This window comes from Mastigoproctus giganteus, chromosome 6 (genome assembly GCF_048544385.1).
Source record: "Mastigoproctus giganteus isolate SK-2022 chromosome 6, ASM4854438v1, whole genome shotgun sequence".
NCBI classification, from domain to species: domain Eukaryota; kingdom Metazoa; phylum Arthropoda; class Arachnida; order Uropygi; family Thelyphonidae; genus Mastigoproctus; species Mastigoproctus giganteus.
In genome coordinates, this window is record NC_143580.1 from 129,468,746 (window position 1) to 129,483,115 (window position 14,370).

General features: G+C 39.7%; 1 protein-coding gene across 2 annotated transcripts in view; it reads left to right on the top strand.

Annotated features, from left to right (window-relative positions):
• Positions 1-9,442: 9,442 nt before the first annotated feature.
• Positions 9,443-14,370, top strand: part of LOC150084575 (uncharacterized) — a 113,530-nt gene continuing 108,602 nt past the window's right edge. The window contains exon 1 of one of the 2 annotated variants that reach the window (XM_090375337.1): positions 9,443-9,551. The gene's annotated coding sequence lies outside the window, so the exon portion shown is untranslated. The remainder of the gene's footprint in view (positions 9,552-14,370) is intronic. The other variant, XM_090375338.1, reaches the window with a different exon arrangement.

A 14,370-nucleotide genomic window follows, 5' to 3' on the forward strand; every position in this document is an offset into this window, starting at 1 on the left:
AGCCTTTGCAGACGACCTCATCCTGATGATAGAGGGAAACAGCAGAATCCAGCTGGAAAGAAAGGCAAATCATGCCCTTAAAATCCTACAAGATTGGACCAATATTCACTTCCTTAGGATCTCTGCAACTAAAACGGACTTCATTCTCCTCAAGGGTAACCTAGATTGCAGGCGACCCCCACAGATTAAGATTGATGGTATCACATTACGACTGTCCAAGGAACTTAGATACCTGGGAGTGATACTGGACCCCACTCTCTCCTTCCAGGCACACTTGAAATACACCCGTAAGAAGATATGGGGCTATACAGCCCTTGTTACCAGAGTCGCAAAAAGGGACTGGGGATTGAAAAAGAAGACCCTCAAGTTGTTTTACAAAGCCGCCTTCCTGCCGATAGCTACCTATGCTTCCGGAGCATGGTACCCCAAAGTCACCATGGCCGTAAATCGCAGAATCCTCGACTCTATCCATAGAGCCATGCTGCTCGCTATAACCCGGGCCTGCAGAACAGTTAGCACCCACGCGCTGCAGGTGCTGGCGGGAACCCTACCTTTAGACCTCGAAGTAGCTAAATGTGGAGTATTATATGAACTCTCCAAGGGAAGAGCCTGCACCTTCGCCGGCTTCGACGCAGATCCTACCACAAACCGTTTGACTGAGAAAAAGAGACTTACAAATCATCTCGTGCAAACCTGGCAAACCAGATGGAAGAATTCCCCAAAGGGAGAAGTCACCAAACGATTCTTCCCCAACGTTGGAAAACTCTATCCAATGGCTGCAGCATGGTTCACGCCGGGACTCCACGCGACCTTCCTGCTAACAGGACATGGAGCCTTTAAGGCTAAACTTACAGCCCTGGGCATTACAGATGACCCTACTTGCTGCGCTGGAGAGCTGGAGAGCTGGCACCACCTCATGCATAAATGCCAGCTTTATGATGACCTCCGCTGTCAGCTCATCACCCGGATCACTTTTTTGCCCAGAGATAGAGAACAACACCTCCTGGACGGAAGGCAGGAATATATTGCCTTCTCAAAGTTCGCCGAAGCCTTGTACAGAAGAAGACGGGACCTGAACGCACACTAGCCACATAATGGCTAGAAGCCAAAATATGCATAACACCAAAGAGGACCTACCAAGCAACCATGAAGATAGACAAAAAATCTGAATGAAGGATGAATAGCAGCTGTTCTGGCGGCCTGAGCCAAGCACTAGCCCGGCTCTCCTTTAATACCCCTTCCTGGCAGGAGGACGAGATGACCAGGTCGCCTCGCCCCCCCCTGCTATCCCACCTTTCTTTCTGGTGAGGCATGGGCATGCCTCACTGACAACCTGGGGGAATCTCTTCTGTGTCCCCCATACTTCTGCCTTTTCCCACCAACCTTCCCCTCCCCCACTCTATCTATACACGACGCGAGCGCCCTACACACTAAATTTAATCTACCCAAAAATAATCTTCGCCCAGTCTCGGCCTAATTATCCTCCGCACTGCCCTACTCCTGCCATATGAATGCATGCTCACATGCTGTATGCAAACACCCAAAGTAATTACGATTGCATGGATGCGTATATATTATGTATCACTGTTGTGTATATGTGCATATATATGTATATGTGTATGTGTACGTGTACATAATTTTTTTTTTTATTTTTTTTTTTAGGTCCTAGCCGCCGGAATCTCAGGAAATTAAGCGGCAGGACCTGCCAGAGTAAATCTTAGTCTACTGGTGTTTCCTGGTCTGCCTCCACGGGGCGAAGGTGGGGCAACTCTGGGCTCGAGCAGGGGTCCAGCGGCTAAATGACCAGATGAACAACGGTACACGACATTACACAGGTACAATACCCATACACTTTTGAAACCTCTGGCATTCCCAAGAAACTAGTACACCCACAAAAAAAGCAACGCGGAGATGGGGGAAACCCCTGGTGCCGCATGCCAACAATATTCCTTACACCTTACACATATTGGTAACTCTGTAGGAGTCTTTCGGATTAGCTAGTGTATAATCTTGCTACCTCTACTCTGCCAGATAGTGACTGGAGGGAGTCCGAGTAGTGTGTATGCAGGGAGCATTGTCGAAGCCACGTTATGTCAAGGATCTCGGTATATTCTTACCACGTGTACACCATATCCAAAAATTTCATTACTTCATACAGCATGTCGCATGCACTTTTTCTTCCTATTGAATACAGCTTGAATTTTCAAACTAATAAAGTAAGCTTATCTGCGAAAAGATCTAAACCTCCCAAACACTTCCTAGTTCATTTCGCAAATATACGTGGTCTCAATTCTAATCTCAATGATTTCCACTTGCAGTCTGCCAAACCCCATGTACGTTTTCTGACAGAAACTCAGTTATCGGTTGATTCAACTACTGCTCATCTCAGAAGCCCAAATTATTCGCTGTATGATTCCTTTCTCCTCAAAGGTGGTACTTTTGCATATGTCCGTTCTGACATTCCCTGTCAGAGACTTGGCAATTTGGAATCTCCTCTCTTTGATCTTCTCTGGCTTAAAATCTCTTTACCTCATTGTGTCAAATTCATCTGTTGTCTCTACCGTTCTCCCAATTCCACTAATCACTTGGAGCTCTTCGACTTTCTGTCTTTGCAACTAGACTTTCTCCAGTCCGACTTTCCTAATAGTGAGGTAATTTTCCTTGGTGATTTTAATGTTCACAACTCCAGCTGGCTTCCGTTTTCTAGTCACACCGACTCAGCAGGTCGAGATGCAGGGGATTTTCCAATTACTAATGACCTAGCACAGATTGTTCATTTACATACAAGATTACCGAACAATCCTAACCATACAGCCAACACGCTTGATCTTTTTCTCACAAACAACCCTTCTAAGTACACAGTCGAAGTGAGAGGTCCTTTAGGCACTTCAGATCACAACTTGGTGATTGTCTCTTCTCCAGTGGAACCTTTATCTCATGGCTGTTGCCAACCTCGTGTTGTTTGGCATTACAAGAATGCAAAATGGGATGACCTGCAAGACTTCTTTTCTTCTTTTCCTTGGTCGGATTACTGTTTCAAAACTTCTGATGTCAACGTTTGCTCAGGTCGTGTCAGTGAATTTATTCTTGCAGGAATGGAATCCTTTATCCCACACTCCACTTTAAAATCTCGTCCTTTATCTAAACCTTGGTTTTCCAATAAATATGCTAAGGCTATTCAAGAGAAGAATGTTGCATATCGTAATTGGCTTGTTTCTAATTCTTCAGTGTCATTTTCTGCCTACACCAAAGCTCGCAATAATTGTAAATCAGTTATTAATCAGTCCAAACTAGAGTTTGAACAGGTTAAGAGTAGAAAACTTGCTTCTTGCCCTAATGGTAGCCGAGCATTCTGGTCTCTTGCCAAAGCTATTGGCCGCAACTTTTGCCTATCTCTGCTCCCACCTCTGTCCAAACCAGATGGTTCTGTTGTCACTTCAGCCAAGGATAAAGCTGACCTGCTAGCATCCCATTTTTCTTCCAGCTCAGGTATTAATGATCCTGGTAAAACACCTCCCACCATTCCCAACACACTCCATTGAATGCCTCTCGTCAAAAGGATATCAGAAGGATTTTGATGAATCTTGATGCTAAGAAAGGAATTTCTCCACTTGTTCTCAGAACCTGTGCTCCTGAACGTACTCCTATTGTTTGCCGCCTTTTTTCACTTTCTTGTTCCAAAGGTGTTTTTCCTTCTGCTTGGAAATTTGCTCATATCCAGCCAGTTTCTAAAAAGGGTGACAAATCCCTCTCATCCAATTATGGCCCCATTGCAATTACTTCTACTGTTTCTAAAGTAATGGAGAAATCAATTAACCGCCAACTCTTAAACTACCTAGAAACCTTCCGTCTGATCAACGATCGCCAGTATGGATTCCGTCACAGTCGATCCACTGGTTATATTCTGGCTTATGTTACCCATTTATGGACTAATTCAATGGAAAGGTTCAGCGAAACACATGTAGTTGCTCTTGACATCTCAAAGGCTTTTGATAGTGTTTTGCACAAAGGTCGTCTAAACAAGCTTCCATCTTATGGTTTGCCAACTGTTTTTAGTAATTGGTTATCCAGTTTTCTCTCTGATCGCTCACTGAGGGTGATGGTAGATGGCTATCTGTCCTCTAACTTCTCCACTAATGCCGGTGTCTCCCAAGGTTCAGTTTTTTCACCCACTCTTTTCCTTTTGTATATTAATGACCTTCTTCCATTGACTGGAAATCCTATCCATAGTTTTGCCGACAATAGCACATTGCATTCCACTTTCCATTTTGAGAGACCAAGTACTGCTCAATCAGCTTGAACGTCTCGAAAATTTGCTACCAATTCCTTAAATGCCGATCTTCCGGTAATTCTCCAGTGGAGCAAAGACAACTTAGTTGATTTCAACCCTTCTAAAACTCAGTCTTGTCTTATACCTCGCAATAGGATTCTTCTGCTCCTATGCTTATCTCTAGTGACACTCCGATTTCTAGGCAAAATGATATATCTCTTTTGGGGTTTACCCTGACTTCTAATCGCTCTTGGCACAAGCACATTACAAATATTGCTTCCTCTGCATCTAAAATCATGGTTTCCCTTTCGTTCTCGGCGTTACTTTTCTTCCAAACAGCTGCTCACTCTGTATAAATCGCAAATCAGCCTTGCCATGGAATATTATTCCCACATCCTGGTTGGTGAAACCAAAACTTCTCTCAGGCTTCTTGATTCCATTCAGAAGAGGGCAGTTAGGTTAATTAATCATCCATCTCTAACAGTGTCTCTTCACTCGCTTTCTCATAGAAGTACTGTTTCTGCTGCATGCCTCTTCTATAGATTCTTCCCTAGGCACTGTTCTTCTGAATTGGCTTCTATAGTTCCCTCTCTCTCTTTCAAAACAGTCTGAATACGTGCCGCCATCAGCCAACATCCATTTACTGTCCAACATCAAACCCACAAAACCAACTTTTCATTTTCGTCATTTATTCATTCAACTGCCGTTTTCTGGAACAACCTTCCTTCATACGTATTTCGTGAAAATTACAATCTACAGAAGTTCAAGTCCAATGTCAAAAAATATCTTCTTTCGTCTTCTCAACCTCCAACCCAAACATGGTACTAAGTACTATAGGTTCTAATACCTCTCGTGTTTGGTGTTCACATAAAAAAAAAAAAAAAAAATGGATAATAGGATGGTTGTGTGAGGAAAAACAGAGGGTTGTAATCAATGGGTGCTGCTCTTCGTGAACTACTGTTATTAGTGGATTCCCTCTGGGTTAGGTGCGGGGTTCACTGTTGATTTTGTATATTTATTTGTATGTTATTGGTGAAAGTATATCAGGCTTAGTGTCGAAGTTTGCATTTGATACAAAAGTTGGCAGGGTTGTTAATGACAGTAATGGCAGTGTGCTGCTGCAACAGGATCTAGAAAATTTGGGCAGATGGGCTGAGAAGTGGCAACTGAAGTTTAACCTTCACAAATGCAAAGTACTACATATGGGTAGAAGTAACTCCAGAGAAACGTACCAACCAACTGTGTGGTACTACACTTAAGGTGGTAGAAAATGAAAAAATCCTGGGAGTAATTGTTCAGTCAGATATGAAATTTTCTGAAGAATGCAGACAGGCTGCGAGGGCATGTCATGGGATTTTGTCAATGATATATTGGAATTTTGCTAGCAGGGAAAAGGAGATTAATGTCTCTCTTTAAGGTAATGGTCAGGCCATGCCTTGAGTACTGCGTATAGGTCTGGAGGCCTCATTTTAGGAAGTATGTAGATTTGCTTGAGCGTGTACAGAGAAGCGCAACAAGATTGGTGAGGAGAATGAAGGGATTCTCTAACCAAGAGAGGCTTAAGTTCTGCAAATTGCAGTGGGTGGAGCCTAGGCACTGTGTGGGGGCCTGATTGAGGTTTATAAGGCCTTGAATGGGTTGAGCACCCTGAATTCTGATGGGATCCTTTCACTTGTTTAATTACGAACCTAAGGGGGCATAAATTCAAATTAAGAAAAGAGAGATGTAGAACAGATGTGGGGAAATTTGCCTTTAGCCAGGGGCTGGTTAATTCCTGGAACAAACTTCCATCTGTCGTTGTGGAAGTTGATAATTGAAATAAATATAAGGAGCAACTGGACAGGCATTTGGAGGGAATGGTGTGATTTTTTTTTTTTTTTGGCTGATGCTGCATAAGCTCATACACTTGCTTTCTTGCATCACGTGCCACTACTACTACTACTACTTCGTATATATATTTATAGAGAGAGAGAGAGGTTAAGAAATTTCTATGTTTAGAGCCCTATGTTTGACGATTACAAAAATGTTGGTTAATGGGTGGTTTATGACAGAAATCTGGGCATACTATTGCAGCAAACTCTAGAAAAATTAGGCAGATGGGCTCAGAAGTGGTAATTTAAGTTTCACATGTTCCTATTCATAATATATATATATATATATATATATATATACTGAAAGCTTGGTTAGCCTTTCCATCAGTATTGGGTACAGCCTTGGAGTCCTCATTTTAGGAAGGATGTACAGTTGCTTGAGCGATTACAGAGAAAGGCAAGAAGATTACTGAATGGAACGAAGGTGTCCTCTTAGAAGAAAGGCAAGAAGATTAGTGAAGGGAACAAAGGGGTCCTCTTACAAGAAAGGCAAGAAGATTAGTCAAGGGAGCGAAGGGGTTCTCTTACAAGAAAGGCTCAAGTTCTGTAAATTGCAGGGTTTGGAGACTAGGCAGCTGCAAGTTGATCTGATTGAAGTGTGAATGGTTTAAACAGGCTCAATGCTGATGGGACACGTCTGCTTGCTCAGATCAAGAATCTGAGGGGCAGAAATTGAAATTGAGATAAGACAGTTGTAGAATAGATGTGCGGAAGTTTGCTTTTAGCCAGCGGGTTGTTGTTTGCTGGAACAGACTTCCATGTGTTGTTGTGGGAATTGGTAGCTTAAATAAATTAATGTTGAACAGTCTGCGCGGGTAGCACAATGGTATTGTGACCGTTCTCCCCACGCCAGGTTGAAAGAGACCGGGTTCGAATATCGTCGATGACGAGAGGAATTTTTTTAACTTCGTGGCTGAGTTAGTCGGTTTCAGGGGTAGATAGCAAGGTTTCCCCCAGAACCTGGGGGTTTTTTCGTCCATCAAAACAGGCAAATCGACCTGAGAACACACGCAATTAACAGATATAAATACAGATTAATGTATTAAATTACAGGCAACCGTAATATAATAATTTTTTTAATAATAAGTCTGAACTAGACAAACAACTGGAGGGATCCGATGGGTGAAATAGGAAGGTTTTTTTTTTGGCTGATGCTATATAAGCTTGTTTTTTGCATCATCCGCCCCAATTAATGCTAATGCTAATGACATGAGGAATATTTACTCATCGTGCCTTTTTCAAAACGTGAATGAGTTATTTGGGCTTAGGCGAGGGTAGCATGGTTTTTCGTTCTGCAAAACAGAGATACTACCAAACAACACACGCAATTTACAGACAGTGTATATATTTATTTATTTATATATATAAACTTAATGATAATGAAATAATGAAAAAGAAACAAGGAAAATATAGCTATTAATTTCTTTCATTCTCTTTCTGTTTTTTTTTCAAAATTTTTCACACCCTGATAAGTGATAAATTTGAATGTTGTAAAATCTTTATTTGAAGTGAATATCTTTTTTCGAATAATAAACCGGGAGATGTTTTAGTTATTGTTCAGAAATAATAACGAATTCCGAAAAATTAACATTAGCATTTGTAGTGGCATATGATGCAAGAAAGAAAGCTTATGTAGTATAAACCAAAAAAAAAAAAAAAAAAAACATTTCGCACATCGATTCCCTGTGAAAGTTTGCCCAGTTCCTCAGCAGTCAACCACCTGCTGACTAAAGGTAAATTTCTGCACTTCCATTGTACAACTGTCTTTCCTGAATTTGCATTTATGTCCCCTAAATGCGCAATCTGAGCAAGAGGAAGAATTCCATCAGCATTGAGCTTGCTCAAACCCTTCAAGTCCTTATACACCTCAATCAGATCACCTCTCAGGTGCCTAGTGTGTAGACCCTGCAATTTGCAGAACTCAAGCCTTTCTTGGTAAGAGAACCCCTTCATTACCCTCACCAAATTTCTTGCCCTTCTCTGTAAATGCTCAATCAACTCTATATCTTTCCTAAAATGAGGCCTCCAGACCTGTTCACAATACTGAAAGCATAGCCTGACCATTACCTTACACAAAGGTATAATCACCTCCTTAAACCTGCTAATAAAATTTCTGTATATTATTGACAGAACCCCATGAGCTACTCTGGTAGCCTGTCTGCACTGATCAGAAAACTTCATATTTGACTGGTCTTTTTCATTATCTACAACCTTAAGTGTAGTACCTCACAGTTGGTGCTACACTTAGGGTAGAAGTAATCCCAGTTTTTCTGGGATTACTTCTACCCTAGGCGGTACTTTGCATTTGTGAATGTTAAACTTCAATTGCCACTTCTAAGCCCATATGTGCAATTTTAGTATATCCCTAACAACCCTGCCAAACTTTGTATCATCTGCAAACTTGGATATCAAGCCTGATATACTTTCATCAATATCATTGAGAAAAATATACAAAACAACAGTGGGCCAACACAGAACCCCGGTGCCTCCACTAATAGCATTAGTCCACGAAGAGCAGCGTCCATTGTTTACCACTCTCTGTGTGCTCCCACTCAACCACCCACCCTTCTATCCCTTGTAGCGAATTGCTCTTAATACCATACTGCTCCAATTTGTACAGTAGTCTTTCATGCGCAACAGTATCAAAAGCTTTCCTGAAATCCAAGAATGTCATATCAAAATTATTTTTTGCATCTAGTCGTTTTGTAATCACATCATAGTAAGCAATCAAATTTGTCAGACAAGTCTTCCTCTTATCAGATCCATGCTGTGTCTGAATTATTACTGCAAGGCTTGTCTAGATGATCCTGCAATGCTTCTTTACCCAGTGATTCCATTATTTTCCCCGAACAGAAGTTAAACTAATTGGTCTGTAATTGCTTGTGTTATCCTTAGTTCCCCTTTTGCGAATTGGAGATACCGTACATTTGCACAGCTCCAGTCCCCGAGGACAATCCAGAGTCTAAGGGTTCTCTCACCATAAATACACTTAAATTATTTGTATTTACATTGTATTTATGTTTATGTTTGGCAAACATCTTCGAGGTCAAGCAGAGTGTTATTGAAACATGATAAACAGTTTTTGAGATTTTTATTTTTATGCAAAAACCTTTAAATGTAATTAAGGTAATACAATCATATGCCACTGTCAGTATATTTGTATTAAAAACAGATGTCTTGTGTTCCTTAAATATCAGATGGCAGCACATGTGTAATAACAGTAAACATGTCGGATGTGATTCTGTGTATTTTGGATTTTGACGAATATATTAATTGAGTACACCGGTTATTGTTTTGTAACGATGATTTAGTTGTTTACTAATTGTATGTATAAGCATGAAAAAATGTTAATGTGAAATATGTAGTATTCCCTAATAATCGAAGGTTTGAACTTCATCAAAATTACTAAAGTGAGTGATAGAATACCATACCATATCTGCTCTTGCCGCTCCTCCATTCGAACCAAATATTTTTTAAAGGAATTTATTGGCGAAATATTGAATTAGTTGCATTACTTAATTTTTTTTTCAGGTATAATAATTACTATTATTGCAAAATCATAATGTTAGGCATTATGGTTTTTCAGTATGTATAAACAATTCAAATGACATATAGCTATTCAGAGGCAGAAGTTGCATTTATGCTGAACTTTACATTAATTTGCTTAATTGTGCAATGAAAGTCCAGCTTTCCCTTTACCAGATTAGTTGACGTTCCCGAGTTATTAGTTTTTTTTTTTTGTTAGTTGGCGCATCGTCTTCTGTGGCCATAATGCACCTCCCAAAGCATTTTACTCTGATCCAAGCAGAGGCGGGATTCGAACCCGCGACCCTTGGGTTGCCAGACAGGCACTTTACCCACCTGGCTAGCCCGGTCGGTAGTTAATTAGTGAGGCTGCACAGTTTTTCACTCCCAAAAACAGACAAACTAGAATACATGACATTTACAGACATGATATTCTCATGTTTCATGGACTTAGTATTAATTCCAAACAAACCAATCCAGAGGTCTCAGACATGAATGTGATTGGTCTTGAATTTAATTAGTACCTGTTGCTTGGCAAGTGCTAACAATTAATCATTACTGTGCTGGTTACTTTAGGTTACAGTTAAAATCGTTGAAATTAAGATATTGCTATAATTTATAATGATCAGCTAAGGTGAATTTTCATTACATTATATCAGAGATGTAACTGGGTGGTATGCAAAGTCAAACTGGCAGGTTTCAGCCCCATCCAAAACAATTAGCAAGTCATGACTACTAGTCAGTGACTAAATTTGTTGTTGTCTCTAGCAACTGCTTCATGGTAACCTGAATAACCCAACCCTGGGGATACATGTATTAGCAGTGACAAATGATGCAAGAAAGCAAGCTTATAAAGCATCAGCAAAAAAAAAAAAAAAAAAATCTTCCCATATCACCCATCCATCCCCTCCAATAATTAGTGTAGTTCTTCCTTGAATTTATACAAACAATTCACTTTCCCAAGATGAGATGGAAGTTTCTTCCAACAATTATCGACCCACTAGTTGAAGGCAAACTTCTGCTATCTACCATGCAGCTAAACTTCCTCAGTTTGAATTTGAGACTCCTCATGTATGTAATCTGAGGAAGAATGATAGCTTACTCAGTCCATTCAAAGCCTTCAACACTTCAGTCTGATCTCTTCGCAGGTGCCTGGTTTCCAGTTTCAGGAGTTTGCAGAACTGAAACCTTTCTTGGTAGACCACGCTTTTGTTCCCAGTTCCCATTACCAATCTCGTTGCCTTTCTCTGCACCCATTTGCAGATTTACATCCTTTCTAAAATGAGGCCTCCAGACCCTTATTATTACTCAAGATTTAGCATAATAATTGCTTTGTATAATGGATAACCTTCTCCATATCCTTGCTAGAAAAATTCCTATATATGATTGACAAAACCCCACGAGCTGTCCTAGACTTCACATCTGACTACACAATTTCCCCAATTTTTCATTTTCCACTACACTGATGTAGTACCACACAGTTGCTACACTAATTTTGGATTGTTGTTACATATATGCAGTACCTTGCATTTGTCAATGTTAAACTTCAAGTACATTTATTAGCCCATCAGCCTACACTGCAGATGGGCTAATAAATGCAGCCTGGAAAGCAAGGTGCTGGAGATTTCAAGAACTGCTGAGAGTCATCATGGAACAAGTAAATACATGGGCTGTGTTAGGTTAACTAAGAGTAAAAACAGGTGCAGGTATACTTCCATGTACACCAATGCAAGGAATAGAGTAAATAAATTTGTTGAATTTGAAGTGCTGGTCAAGACATCAAAGGTGGATATTGTTGGGATTCAAGGTAGTGGAATACAAGGCCACTCGTTATTGAAGGCATTCACAATATGAGATGTGACAAAACGATGCCATTTCAACCACTTCAGTGATGCTGTGAACTAAAATGATGCTTTGTGCTAACTTGTTCAGCTTTCGGTAAAGTTAATGATTAATCATTGAAAAGTGATTTCAGTCATGTTTTGTACCTTCTTATACATTGAGGCTCAGCTGATCACTGATTTGTGATCTTCCAGGTGGTCATCAAGGATATTCAACTTGGAATGATTAAAGATTATAACTGTACATGTATGCATAATAAACTGTAGGTTAAAAACATAATTGTTGGAAGTGTTTCATCCTGATTCATTTTACTTTCAAAAGGTAACATACTGTAAGATTGCTGGACTTCATTAAAAGTTCATAAGATCAAAATTTGAAATTTTAAACACATTATACATTGAATGAATAAGAAAAATAATGTATGCTACACTGATATGTAAATAAGGCCAAATGTCAATAACATATGATATTAATATGATAGTAAGGCCAAGTGTTAACAAGGTTTCACTATGAAATCCAGCAGTGATGTGATGCTAAGATTGCTGGTTTCTTCTTCTTCAAGAGGAGTGTTTCCATTTACAATGGGTTTCCTCAGCCTACAAGTTATTTCTTGTTAGGAATTTTTTCCCGCCATAAAGTGCGGTTCAAGGTGTCTTGGTCGGTTAAGCCTCGGGCTGTCATGCACTCCAGTACTCCATCCATCCATGTCCTCCTAGGTCTTCCACTTCTCCTTCTTCCAGGATAGCCTTTGGATATCTGTTTTCTTGCATCCGTTTTACCTGTCCATACCATGTTAGACGCTTTTCTTTGATGGTGTCAATAATAGTCTTTTTCACTTCCATTTTTTCCCTTATGTCTTCATTCCATTTTCTGTCTCTTCTAGAAGTTCCTGCTGAACGTCTCCAAAAATCCATTTCTGTGGAGAGCAATTTGTTTTCCGCTCGCCTATTCAATGTCCAGGTTTCCACTCCATACAATAGAAGACTTTTTGTACAATCGTTTGAAATATAAGTTTCTTTGTTTTATTTAGGATATTTTTGCTCCACAGAATAGAGTTTAACATGCTGATAGCCTTTCTGCCATCTGCAATTCTTTTATTGATCTCTGCTTGGGATGTTCCATCATTTTGTAACATTGATCCCAAATATTTGAATTTATCGACTTGTTTGATTTTAAAACCTGCAATATTTAGAATGTGTCCTGGCCCTGAAGACAACATTTCAGTCTTGCTAAAATTGATTTTTAGACCCCATTGTTTATATTCCTCAAACAATTGACGACATGCATACTTTGCATCTTCTAGGTCTTGTGCTATCACCACCTGATCGTCTGCAAAAAGTAAATTGTGAATATAGGTGTTCTTATTAATCAGCAATCCCATTTTATTACATTTTTTTGACCAGGATCTTAGATAGATGTCGATATAAATTTTGAAAAGTGTTGGTGACATGCAACAACCTTGTAATAAGCCTTTTGAAGTGTGGAATTCAGGTGACAAAGCTGATTCCACTTTAATTCTGCATCTATTATTCCTGTAAATTGCCTTAATAATGTTAATCAGTTGTCCATCAATATTTGCCTCTTTCAGTGCTTCCCATAAGAGTTTTCTTGGAACACTGTCATATGCCTTTTAAAGGTCAATGAAAATCATAAAGATTTTTTTTCCTTTTGATTGGCATTTTTCAAGGATTTGTCGGACTGTTGAGATATGGTCTGTACATGACCTCCCGGCTGAAAAACCACTTTGTTCTTTTGATACCTCGATTCGGGCTTCTAAATGGTTCCTGATCCATTTTCCAAGGATCTTTAACAGCGGGTTCAGGACGCATATTCCTCTGTAATTTGAACAGCTTTTCCGATCGCCCTTCTTATAAATTGATGTAATATATCCTGTTATCATTTCTTTTGGTATTTCTTCTCCTCTCAGTATACTATTTAACAGTTTTTGTATCAGAACAGCCACTCCTCTTCCTCCATATTTCAGAAGTTCCATGTAAACTCCTCCAGGTCCAGGTGATTTGCCATTCCTTCCTTTAGCAGGAGTTCCACTTCCCTAACAGAAACTTTTAAGCTCGAGTCTTCTACACCAAAATTCTCCATCGTCTTGAACTCTTCCCGGTCTTCTTTTAAAAGTCCTTCATAGTACTCCGTCCAGTCTTTCAAAGGTATTAATTGCAAACCAGCGTTGTGTTTATTCTGTTTTCTCACGTCTTTAAGGACCTTCCACAATTCCACTGATTGCTTGAAGCCCAATTTGCTATTAATAGTTGCGCATTTCCTTTCCCATTCTTCATTTTTCACTTCTACCACCAACCGATTGGCTATTTTCTTCTTTTCAACATAAATGTTCCTATATGCATCATTCCTATCACCCAGACATTTCTGATATGCAAGTTTCTTTTCCTCTACAGCAGCTCTTACTTTCTCTGTAATCCAGGTCTTTTTTGGTCCTTGGCTCTTCTTTTTGCCTACGATTTCATGAGCTATTTTTTTAACAGTATTTTTTAAATATTTGTAGATTTCTTCTGTATTACCTTTTATCTCTATGTTAATTGCAGCATCCAGTCTCTGGGTGAAGTTGTTTCTAATGCTGTCGTCCTGGAGTAGGTCAACATTAAATTGATCCACTTGTAGCATTTCTCCTTCCCTGCATTGTTGGTTGTCCACACATATTTTCTTAATCCAGTTCCACCTCAGTGTTGTTTTAACAAGAAAATGGTCATATCCACATTCAGCTCCTCTATAAACTCTGACATCTTTCAATACATATGTCCCTGAATGTTTTGAAATAATGTAATCTATAACTGATCTAATTTGTCTTGTCTCCTTTGACCAAGTATATTTATGGATATCCTTGTGTTG